We start from the raw sequence: 13,855 nt of genomic DNA, 5'->3' as shown, positions 1-13,855 counted from the left end.
TCATGCATACATTTAATATATTTTGATCATATCTGACCTTGCTTTTGGTCTTTTTGTGCTCCCCCATTCAGCCTTGCTAATCCCCTATCTTAACTATTTCCTACTCTACCTAGCTAGCCTCTATATTTCATCATGTTTTATTTGTTCATTTGATTCAGGTGACTTTACAGAAATAGTGTTTTCTAAACATTCTTGAACCCATAGCCATTGTGACAATATGCACAAAACCAGGAAAGCCATATAAATTCTGGCCTCAGCAGGATTGGGGACAGGTCACATCACCCTTAATTGAAGAGATTTTGGCATTTGATAGTTGCTGAAAAAGGCAGAGTCAGGATTTTATTATTATTATTATTATTATTATTATTATTATTATTATTATCATTATTATTGTTGTTGTTGTTTTGACTATACTCTAGGGTAGACACAATACCCAAGTGTAGTAGGCCAATATCAACTGAGCATGATGGATAAAGGAGGAAAGGAGGGAGGGAAAGAGAGATAGAGAGGGAGAGGGGGGGGGAACCAATTTAGGATATTAGAGAGGTAAGGGTTTAAGTGTTTTAGAAGGGGGATTTGGGTGTCATTAAAATTCATTGTCTGAAATTCTCATAAAATATTATTTGGAAATCATAAAATGTTATTTAGAAATTTACAGTATCCAAAGGCAGTGAATATTCTGGATGTCATTTGGTAACACATCTGAAACTTTGTAACTGTTCTTAATTACATCCATGACCTACCTTTCTTGGGAGTTCATCTCATTGCCACATTTCTTTTCAACGTTTGTTCAATTGTTACAGTTTTGCAAGAGGCTGTTATGTATATAGCTTAAAGTTGTCATATACTTCCTTAAAACCTTACTCAAGCAATGAATTACTGGTTTTTGAATTTTGTTCTAGAAATGGTGCATAATATTTCTGTATTAGCTTTTTTCATACTAAAAATGAACTTTTAAGGACACAAAAGGTTTATTGTCTATTTGGCTTTATCACTATCAAGCACTCATTGCATTAACCATTAATATTTCTGTTCAAAATTTGTAATGGTCTGAAACCTCAAACAGTATTGAGACACAGAACACAGCAGGTGATTTTTTTTTTAAGGAAATGCATGAGGGGGCTGTGGAGATCATTCAGTAGTTAAGAATGTTTGATATTCTTGCAGACCCTGGTTTGGAATAACAGTATCCACACTTAGCACCTCATAATTTCCTGTATCTATAACTCTTAGAGATCTGATTCACTATACCTGTGTTCACATACTTCAACATACGTACACATAATAGAAAGATAAGATCTGTTAAATTTTAAAAATGAAAGTAATACATAAATGGTGTGACTAATTATTTAATAATAAGCATTGGGTCTTTATAATAGGCAATGCAGAAACTAAATATAGTCCTACATTATAAGAACTTATATTTTGAGAAACAATTACATTTTGACATGTAGTTTAATAATAAATACATGAAATTATAATTAAAGTAAACACTAAACAGCAGATATAAAATTTACAAAAGAGAATGAGAGAGATGATCAACAACTTCAGAAAGAACAGGAAAGTTTTCTCTAATTAATTTGAGTGAAGAATGACTATTTTAAATTAACAAATAGTTAACTATGTCATGATATGTAGAACAACCATATGAAATCTTTCACCACAGAATACAGAAGCAAGTTGTATATGAAAAGAATACAATAAAGGTAAAATCTATGTTTCAACACGTGGTCAATATTAAAGATAGAGAATTTGCAAATAAATTATGGACATACATATTTGCCTTCAGAAAGATTAAAATTCTTTAAAATACTTTACATTGGAATATTTGTGATAATGATATACATTTTAGAATAGAAAAACAGAGTGTTACTTGTGCAGTCTGACAAGCAGATGGCAGGTCAAATGCAGCAGAAGCATTTGAAATGAAATTGCACACACCTCTGTGGGGTTCTGCTTTAAACTATATGACAGAGAGAAATGAAATACAGAGGAAGAAAAATAGAGAGAATTTCATGGTATATTAGCTATTATGGATGATGGAGATGTCATAATTTTTTTCCTACTTCCCTGGCTTGAAATAAAAAAACATAGTGAACCAAGTCACATAATAAAATGAAAATAAATGTTACAAATATATGAATGGGGAAGAGGGATGCTCAATTTTGTTAGGTTTCTGTTAAATTTCCATTTAAATGCATAATATTTTAATTAGGCTATTAGGTAAGTCGGTTGTTTTCTATGAGAATATAATAGAAATGTTGCAAAATATATGCACATTTGGTATGTGTGATGAGAACATTGATGCATGCAATTGGTCAGGGTAGACTCTAGGATAAGATGAAATAGCCTAACATCCAGACTTGAGTAATTTTAACAGGTGATAAATACATGGGGGAAAGTTAATCAAAAGAGAAGGGAAAGATCTAGAAGCAGAAGCCAAAAGAAAATTTTAAAACATTATTGAAGAAAATACATTATTCTATATGCATGCCATTTAAAATATGATTTATATAACTTGTCAACATGACTTGAATTTGGGGATACACACACACAGTGACATTCTTGAAAACAGCATATATAGCTATCAGATAGGAAAATAGATTTTATTTAGAAAAATAAATGAAAGATATTTAGATGATAGAAAATAGAGACAAATATTTAAAATGTAAAATGAAGCCCCCTGAAGTTATGAGGAAAGATTCTAAGGATTTGAAGAATAGCATAAAATTGAGACCATAAAGACTTAATGGAATATGGCTGTCTGATTTATTCAGGATTTGAAAATATATGTTACAAATTAAAATGGCAAATGAATGACCCCACCTTCCAAATACACAAATACCCTATAAATAGAGAAATATATGAAAATTTGAAATGAACAAAACTTTCTCTATCCTCAAGTAGCTGAGAATAGCAAGGCACATGGATTTGACATTATCTTTGATAAGCACTATATTTTGGATATGCACAGAATTAAAACATATTGATTGATCGCCTGCCTCAGTTGCAAAATATAAAATCAAACACCAATAACAACATAGCAGTCTTATGAGATCTCAACTGGCCCTATTAAACCATTATTAGTCAGCAGAACCCCTGAAAAGACTGTTTTGTGAGAGTCTGTTTCTCAAAATACTCTCTCTTGCTTGAATCTACTGTTCTAGGTAGTACAGACTATAGGCCAGCACATAAACCATTACACATGCATTAATTTCTCATTTTCAAAATTTCCTATAAATCGCAATTGCACCTATTTTCCTCCAACCTTGTAGACTCTCCATTCCCTCAGGAGAAAGGCTGTCCTTCTCTGTGTGCTATAATAAACAAAGACTTTTCTGTTGAGGTCAGAATTTTGAGGTCTATTTTCTGGTGTTTGTTTCTATATTCTTTGTTCTAAACTTGACATTAATTCTATCTACAACTAGAATTTTATTTTCTATATTTTATATTAGTTTATATATTAAGAATAAGATACATTTGAGAAGATAAGAATTCAATGATTCTTTTTCATTTGTATACTTCCTAAGTAGAAAGATGTCTACATTTCTTAACTAAGTGAATATATTTTAGCACCAGATAAAATAAATATATGGCATAATACTTAGGAATGTAATAATATTATAATATGAAATGCCAGGATGATGTAAAAAAGAACTTCAAAGAAAATATCATCAAATGAGATATTCTATTAAACATCATCAGGACATATGGAAACTATCCATGAAAGTGAAATCTAAAATTATATTCAAAAGCATGAATGTTTTTACAGATAAGTAGAAACTATCACTATGTTTGTAAGGTCATAATTCAGTAGAGGACACTGGGACAGAATGGCCCTGAGGCCACTATAAGAGACTGAAGAGAAATCAGTGAATGAAATCGGTCCTTGTATAGAAAAACACTTTATTGGGGAACATATTGTTATGCTGCCCCATAAAAATAGAGAGCAGCTACCTAACTAGGTAAATAAGTAGGCTTTATAGAGCTAGCAGCAGCTATAGGACAGATCATTCCCTCTTAGTATATTTTCTTCTCTTTTTTTGTGTAGAACAGAAGCTTCAGGCTGTACTCATTGGAGGGTTCTTATATCTTTTTATAGACCTGTGTAGAAGTAAAAGATCTCAGAGTCAACAAAGAGGGAAAACAACGTGACACCAAATAACCTCAGTTCTGGTCATTTCTTTCCTGGAGTTCTCTTGGTACCCGAGAAATCAGAGATTTCTGTGCCTTTGTTTATCTTAGTTTCAATATATAAACTTTTGTAAGCTTCTTAAATACAAGCTTAAAGAAAAAAAATATTATTTAAAAGAAAAGAAAAACAGGGGAAAAAAACATGGTCAGATAAGATGTTAATATCAGGTTCCCAAAAGAGGGAAATGTTGAACAGAAGGGAAGAAGGCCCTGCCATGTGAATTAATCCAACAAAGCAGTTAGCTATATAGTGTCTGGGGTTGGCATGGTAAAGAAAAATAAGGAATCCTAATGTACCTTATCAGAAAAGCTATTTTTAGATTCTTGGCCAGCAGCTGTGAGAGAAAAAAATAAAGGAAAAGAGAAAGTTATATCTGAGTCAATACAGATCTCCCTCATAAAGCTCATAAGTAGTTCCTGAGATGACATAAATTTAGAAAAGTAAAATATGCTATCTCATTAAAGAGATTATTATTCCACCTATCTCTTTTCCTTGGCTTAAGATGAATGGACAGTCCTAAGGGTCCTTTCTTAGCCCTGCTTGATGGGTGTAGTCCTTTGGGTGGATGGTTGATCTGACTGACTAGATTAACTCTTTTATACTTTGGGGAGCTTGCAGTGTTAGGCTTTCACACAGGTCAGATAAGCAGTTTCTCTCCAAAAGCCCACTACACATTCTCAGAGAGGCTCTTGGTAGGAAGCGTGTCAGTAGCTGTGAAGCTGCATGCAGTGCTGGCTTGATTCCACCTTTGCTAACTAAGTGAAATGGGTACTCAGAAAGGCATGAGGTTGTTATGTTGACATTTTCAAAATCTTGTGAAAGTTTCTTTCATTGTGGTTTTCTTAAGAGAGAGAAGGACATACAAAAGAGCCATGTCGTGAAAAGTTGTGTATGCTGAGTTGGGATAGGTGGAGGTGATTTGGAGATGAAAGGAATCTGAGACTAACCTAGACAAGAGCAGAATTATTTATTCTTTAATCAGAACAGCTGAAGCACACTAATCTTTGTGTGAGAGTGAAGACTAAGCACATGTGAAATATATGTCTTAGGATTTCTTTTTTGTAGAAGAAATGAAGATTTAAAGAACAGAAGATTTCATCTACAGTTTCCCTATAGTCTTCACATGGTAGACAACAGCAGAAGTAGTTATGTTACTCTTATAAAAAACATGCCAGTTTCTGATAGCCAACAGGATTATTAATCAAGTCAATTTGTCTGTCTGGATTTCTCAGACTACCTGAGGTTTTTAGTCATCAACTCTTTAGTAGACCCACAGAGAAAAAAGCAGAGACATCAAAAGAAGTCACTAATATTATACAATGAAAGCTGAGATATATTATCTCTGGTCTCTAAACCCAGATCTTTAATCTAAAAACCATCATAATAATGAGGAGAGATATAAATATGAAAGATCCTCAAAGGAGTGACTGCAAAAATGCTCACTTTCAATTGTATTTACCTATTTACACATCTCTATTATACATATTTTAAGTTTTGCATTAAATTAAGTAAAAGAAGGTTGGAGAAGTGACTCAGTGGTTAAGAGAGCACTGACTGATCTTCCAGAGGTCCTGAGTCCATTTCCAGCAACCACTTGGTGGCTCACAACCACAGTAATGGGATCAGATGCCCTCTTATGGTGTGTCTGAAGAGAGTGACAGCATACTCACATAAAATAAATGAATAAATCTTAAAAACATAAAAATATAATAAAATATAAGTAAAAGAATATGCTTTGCTGTCCTACTTAGCAACAGAGAAATTTCCATGATAAAAATTTTCTTAAAGTTACCGAGAATATTTTCCTAAGAGCAAGAGAAAATAATAGAAAATTAGAAGATGTAAATTCTTGTTTCTATTGTATTGTGTATAGCAAAAAACTGCAGAATTATATATCTGCAGAGATTAAATGCAGAAAATGAAATCTATTCACAATATGTAGATACACATACATTTAAATTGCATATATTTAAAATACTTGGGTGGTATATAATAGAGCACATAGAACTCCTGCATGCATAAGAATGTATAGGAAAAGAGTGCCTCTCAATGTATAAACTAAAGGATGACAAATATGGAAATTTAAGTAACTAAACAACAGATCTTCAAATTGTGTGAATGAAAAAACTGCCAAAACATGAATTAATAAAGGCAAATCCAAAGCTGTAGTTAGATAATGAAATATTCATCTCTTAGTTGGTAATGGAATATATGAAAGCAATCAGTAAAATGTACCACTGACAATTTACTTCAGGTATTTAATACTTACACCAACAAACAAATCTATACACATAGAGTATTCATAAAATAGACCTATGTAATGCCATAAAATGAACAAGAGCTAAGAAGATATATAATGTGATTTAATATAAGAATAAAAATTACTTCCAGGAACATGTCTCAGAATTATTCACATTAAAAAATTAATAAATACATATCAGAAAACCAAAACAATGAAGAAAACATAAGTACATTAATAAATATGAAATATATTAAGTGAAATGAAAGCATTGTATTCCCACATTTGCAAAAAGTATATTGGTAAGATTTAGAGAAATATTATGATATTAAATATTTTATTACCAAAGACAAATCATCACAATTCAGTGTTTTTACATTCAACCTAATGAATTTACACAAAAATACAATGAGTAAAAGGATCAAACTAAACCAGATGGGCACATATTGCATACAGTAAGGATAAAATAATCTATTAAATGATAGTAATGATGATCTACCAGAGAACAGAAAGGCATTGGAGAAACTATCAAAACTAGATGTTTATGTCAGCATGATTGGCAAAAGATGGGTAGAAGGTTCTAATTATAGTTGAGAAGCTATGGACATTTAGAAGTTTTACAAAAAGAAAAGTCTATTTTCTATAATGGTCTAGAACTTTGTAGGGCTACCATGTTTCAGGGTTGACTCCATACTCAAGAGCAGTTGGTAAGCAAATTCTAATCAATGGGAGAAAAAAGAAAATGGATTGATTTATAGATAGTTAGATGGATAGATGAGTAGATAGACAGATAATAGATGATAGACAATGATGATAGATAGATAGATAGATGATAGATAGATAGATGGATAGATAGATAGATAGATAGATAGATAGATAACTGAAAGTGGATAGGTATACAGATGGGGTAGATTTTAGATGAGTTTGGGTAGGGGCAGATTATAGGCTCATACTGCATTGCATGAAATTTATTAAAAAAATACTACAAATCAGATGTTTTAAGGCCAGTATGAAAGATAGTTTTAAATGCCTTTTTTTCTTCAAAAGCCATATGCTTAGCTATCCATCTAATGTAAATTTTTTTTAATAAGAGGTTTTGCAAAGAAAGTTGAGGTACAAATCACATAATCATTAAATAAAATGAACTGTCTATACTATTGTTCATTTCTTGGACAAATAAAAAGGAACCTGAAAGCATCAATCAGGGAGATGTGTGTCAGAAGACAGAAAAAAGATCTCAGTGTAATACATATTATTGGAAGTTATAAAATGAGGGTCAAAGGGCAATAATCACGGCCATTAGGAGATGAAGGGACATCTATCTCAGAGACAGAAATGAAAGAGACAGACATCTGGACTTCAGTGTCATAACTGCAACAAAATGAATTCTAAACATACGGCATGCTTAGAGATGGACTCTTCTAAATTGCTCTGACAAAAATTTGCTGGCTCATTCATGGAGCCTGGACTAGAATTTTCAGTTCAGACCAAAGTATACTAGCTTACTGAGCAACAGAATTCTAAAAATAGTTTAAGTTTTAAGCTTTAAAAGAAGTAATAATGGAGCTGCCAGAAGAATGATACATAAATCTTACAACATATTTTTAAATTTGAGGTAATAGAGCACTCAACATCACCAATGATCCTAGAAAACTGACAAAATAAACATCACCAGGAACAGATTTTTTTGCCATAAAGTCAACAACTTGATGAATAAGTCTATAATTTAACAGGAATATTGTCTAGGTTTATCAGAAAGCAATACATAACATAGGAAAATATTATATCCACAGCTTTGCATCATTAGTTTTTAACTAGATGAAAGCAGATTTTTCTTCCAAACATTTCCTGTACAATATATTATATAACAATCTGATGAGTTTTAACTAATGATGAATATGAAAACCTTTGATTATTTTATAATAATCTTGTTATGTGTAAATTCTGTGGGACATTTTATATAATATTTTTCTGACGGAAAAATGTACTGGAATAGTTAATCCCAATGTCCAAGATTCTTTAATATTTTAAATTTGAAATCATCTGAAAAAAATCATCATGAAGTTCTAAATTTTATTATACTGATAATATAACAATTACCATAACAAAATATCATTTGTTGGCTAGTGTGTTAATTTCTCATTCCATATGTTTTTATAAAGAAAGTTCAAGAGATTTGTTACACCTGATTACTTTGCTAGATACTTTGCAAAGTATAGGATTCAGGACTCTTTTTTCAGAATCTTTTTTTTAATATCCATTAATTTACTAGATGTTTATCTAAGAATCCATCAATAAAATATTTTGTTATATTCAAAATTAATTTCATGGATATCAAGATCCAAAAGAACAGTTAAAAATCCATAATGCTTATGTTTTCTCAAATGTATCTGTATGAAAATTTGACTCTCTCTTACAAATAACAGCCTTAAGTGATTTTATTCAAGTGTAAGTTTTGTCTGTAAAGCCTTTTTTACTGAAGAAAATGTAATAGATTTGCTTCAAAAATCTGAGAAAGACAGAAACAAAACACAGAGAAAACTGTGGGGTTTAGAGCTACTGTGTATGCCTCAAATTCATTAATAGGGGAGACACACCTAATTCCTGAATAAATGACCTGTTTTGTGTGATAAACTGTTACACGATATTCAAGTCTTGGGTTTTAAGCAGAAACAGATATTTTAAATTTTTGCTACATATTTAGCCTGTTCCACTGATAATCTAACTTGCTTGCTTGTCATTAGTCCTATAAGGATGGAAAGAATGGAAGTTACACGGTGTTTGTTTTGTTTTGTTTTGTTTTTAAGCTTGATGTTTCTTCCAGCCTTTCTCTAATTCAATCACAGGGATCAGTAGCTTCTGTCCATTGGTTGGGTGCAAATATCTGCATCTGACTTTTTCAACTGTTTGTTGGGTCTTCCAGTCAGCAGTCATGATAGGTCCGTTTTTATGAGTGCTCCATAGCCTCAGTAATAGTATCAGGCCTTGGGACCTCCCATTGAGCTGGATCCCCTTTTGAGCCTGCAGCTGGACCTTCTTTTCTTCAGGCTCCTCTCTATTTCCATCCCTGCAGTTTGTTCAGACAGGAACAAATATGGGTCAAAGTTTTGACTGTGGCATGGCAACCCACTCCCTCACTTGAGGCCCTGTTTTTCTGCTGGAGGTTGGGTCTATAAGTTTCCTCTCCCTGCTGTCAGGCATTTCATCTAAGGTCCCTAACTTCTCAGACTTTATCCTCTCCCTCTTGATATGAAAGGACTATTCATGTATACCACATGCGGAATTTTAGAACTACCTATGATTAGATCAAATTTATTTCTCTGAAACCAAATTAACTTGAGATGCTATAACAATAATATAGAGAAATCTCAACCTATATGATCTGAATTGTAATTTGCATAAAGCGCCTTCCTTTTATTACTTAACTATTATTATGCCCATACATACCTATATGTATTTGTACATAATGGAAAATTCAATAGAGGTTTTATTTTTCTACAATCAATAAGCTAAAATGAGATCATCTACAATGGAAACCATATCAATAGTTTGTTAACACACTGGAAGTATTGCTTACAAACTTACTATTGATGTCTAAAGATTTCATCACTCCCAATGATTAATGTTTTCTCTTTAAAGTTATATGCATAATAGTTATTTTACTAATTTAAAATATATTTTGTAATACATTTTTTAGGTAGATTAAAACCAATCACTGTAACAAACAAACAAACAAGGAAAACAACTCTGGGTTTCTTCTTGGCTACAACAGTGCATAAAATTATGCATACTCCAAATTAATGTTTACTGGGACACTCCAGCTCTGACCTTATTTAGAATAAATATCTTTCACAGGTTGATTAAGATTAATAATCTGGACAGAAGCATAGTGAACTGAAGCCAATTCTATGCCAGATGACTGACCCATTAAGTCACAGTTTCTTAAATCATGGGTTGGATTTTCATCAGGATTTCTGAAACTGAATGTGGATGCGTGACATATTTGGAAAGAGTAAGAAAGAATAAATTCTAAGAAAGCAACAAGAAAACAGAGCTAAAGCATGGACACAAGGTGACTGCTAACATTTGCTCATGTTGCCTCAGCACTTAGTAACCCCTGCATGCCATCACAGGATGCCAAACACGGCCTGCGACAAAGAGGCCAGTCCTCTATGATCTGCAATATCAAATATTCAGCCAACTTTGCTATTTCTTGTCCATCCGTCTTGTTAGTTCTTATGTTAGACTGTGTCTTTAGTAAAGTGTAAAATTACACACATACAAAGAAGGCATTATAAAATACACTTCTTCGTGCAAAGTTCCATGCATGGTTCCTGATGCTTCTTATGGCTACTATGGTGTTATTTTTAGATTGCCTGTTTTCTGTAATGAGGAGCAGTGCTTCACCTTAGGATTCTTATTCATTCACTCCTTTATTTATACTTGATTTTCTTTGGGATTTTTGAGACATACCATCTGTAGGTTGGACTGACTTAGAACATACTATTATTTAACACTATCCTGAGCCTGAGACAGTATTCCTGTCTTGTCCTCCTGAGTTCTGGGACTATACACATGAATCTTCAAACTCACCTTATCTTTCATATATTGCAATTAAAAGTGTTTTTAATTCTACTTGATGTAGCTATCCAAATTTTCCCAAATCATTTACTATACATACCATCTGTATTTTTAATTTGTATTTTTGACTACACTGTAAATAAATAAATTGTATAGATATAGTCACATGGACTTGTACTTGCTCTGTGCTCTGTTTGAATTATCTACAATTGCATTTTGTACCATACCGTGCTCTTCATGTTAGTATGGTTCAGTAATTTGTCTTGAAATTATGTATGGTAACACCTCCAGCAATATTCTTCTTGATCACTCTTGCTTCAGTTATCTATAATAGATTATGCTTCTATATACATTTTATAAATGTTTTCTTTGTTTGTGAGATGGAGTCTTAATAGATACACCAGCCAGCTCCTGACTTCTGTAAACTCACATACCTCTGCTTCTCAGGTACTGGCATGTACTACAAATGCTTCTGCAAGTATTTAAAGATTTTTATTCTATTTTTGAGAATAATATAACTGAGGTTTTATTGTGATTGCACTGAGTCTGTTTGATCAGATTTGATAGGTTCATTCTAAAAAAAACCTTTTCAGTATATATTTTTGTTATTTATTTATTTATACTCCAGATTTTATCTTCCCAACATGTCTACCCTCCGACTGTTCCACATCCCATATCTTCAACCTACATTCTCCAGAAGGCTGTTGCCCACTCCACTCCCACCCCAACTGATCTATAAATTCCCTGGGGCATCCAGTCTCTTGAAGGTTAGGTGCATCATCTCTAATTGAACACAGACCTGGAAATCCTCTGCTGTATATGTGTTGGGAGCCTCATATAAACTGGTATATGCTGCCTTTTTGGTATTCCAGTGTTTGAGAGATCTCGGGGTCCAGATTAATTGAGACTTCTGGTCTGCCTACAGGGTTGCCTTCCTCCTCAGCTTCTTCCAGACTTTCTCTAACTCAATCACAGGATTCATTAGCTTCTGTCCATTGGTTGGGTGCAAATATCTGTATCTGACTCTTGCAGTTGCTTGTTGGGTCTTTCAGAGGGTAGTCATGATAGGTCCCTTTTTATGAGTGCTCCATAGCCTCAGGAATAGTGTCAGGCCTTGGGACCTCCCCTTGAGCTGGATGCCATTTTGGGCCTGCCACTGGACCTTCATTTTCTCAGGCTCCTCTCCATTTCCATCCCTGGAGTTCTTTCAGACAGGAACAAATATGGGTCAGATTTTGACTGTGTGATGGCAACCCCCTCACTCAATTGATGTCCTGTCTTCCTTCTGGAGGTGGGTTCTGTAAGTTCCCTCTCCCTACTGTCGGGCATTTCATCTAAGGTCCTTTCCTTTGAGTCCTGAGGGTCTCTCACTTCCCATGGCTCTGGTACAATCTACAAGGTCCCCCCAACCTAAAAGTAAAGTAGGTCAGAATGAAAGATAAGCATAAGCAATATAGAGAGCATACTGTCCAATTACAAGATGAAAAACTACACTCAAAATTACCATGCTTGTATACAGGAGCCTATCACAATTTTCCTCTCAGAGATTCAACCCAGCAGCTGGCTGAAATAAATGTAGAGACCCACAGCCAGATACTGGGTGGAGGTCAGGGACTCTTACATTGAAGAGTAAAGGAAGGATTGAAGACCTGAATGGGATGGGAAACCATGAAGATCAACAGAGTGAATGAAACTGGACCCCTAGGAGTTCTGAGACTGACCCATCAACCAAAGAACATACACAGCCTGGAACCGGGTCCCAGGCAGATAGCATACATGTAGCTCAGTTTCCATGGCTGCCTTCTCTGGCCTCAGTGGGAAAGGATACGCCCAATCCTGCAGAGACTTGATGTTGCAGGGTGGAGAGATACCCATTGGAGAGCGGGGAATAGAAAGAGAAACTCTGTGAGGGAGGTCTAGGAGAAGGAGGGGTAGCAGCATTTGGGACATAAATAAATACTATTAGACTGGTATACATGTTTATAGACGCCAATGGTTAATAGAAGATTGGGTCCACATAAATTATTATCTGTGAAAATAAAAATAAGTTTTTGTTCATTATATACAGAACCATTACTAAAAATATTTGACAAACCTGTATGTGAAAAATAAAGGTATAAATATTTAGAAGTGTAGAAATGAAGTTTCACAGTACTGCTGTAATCAAGTAAATCTCACAGCACTATTCAATATAAAGAAAAAAATTATAAATGCACACATGTATATTTTAATTCATGATATGTATATTTTAAAAAAGAATGTTTTGAATGAGGTGCTAGTTATATATCTGAAAAATTATTTGTGGTGGATTTTTAAGAAAGCATATTACAAAACAGAAGTGGTTAAAAATGTCGTTAAATGTTTTGGGTATTTATGGAACTTAACTAACATTATTTGAACAGAATATGACTATCTGAAAATATGATCTATATTATTAGTCTAAAAAAGGGAAATTTCAAACAAATGAGATAGAAATATATAAAAATGAACAAGTCTGACAGTATTAAATGTTTATGAAGATCTGTGAATTTCACATTCCATCAGTGAGAATGAAGTGGTTGTTCAAAGCAATGACAGTTCTTTATTAATGTATATGTACCATATGGAAATCTCAGTCCTAGGCAACAGTACAAGACATAAAACATGATTTGCAGATTTATTTATAATAGATCAAAACTCTGGAATATCCATATGTTCTTAATTTTGTGGAAGATAGTATCAATTATAATTTGAATAAACTGATATGTTAGCTGTTTGTGAAAAATAATACAATTAGTAAAATGAATAATTATGAAAAGACTATATGGAGTGACTAAAATCTACAAAACAAATTTTCTATT

Source organism: Arvicanthis niloticus, chromosome 10, assembly GCF_011762505.2.
Source record: "Arvicanthis niloticus isolate mArvNil1 chromosome 10, mArvNil1.pat.X, whole genome shotgun sequence".
In the NCBI taxonomy this organism is placed as follows: domain Eukaryota; kingdom Metazoa; phylum Chordata; class Mammalia; order Rodentia; family Muridae; genus Arvicanthis; species Arvicanthis niloticus.
The sequence above is the reverse complement of the archived record's forward strand: the minus strand, read 5'-3'. Positions refer to the sequence as shown.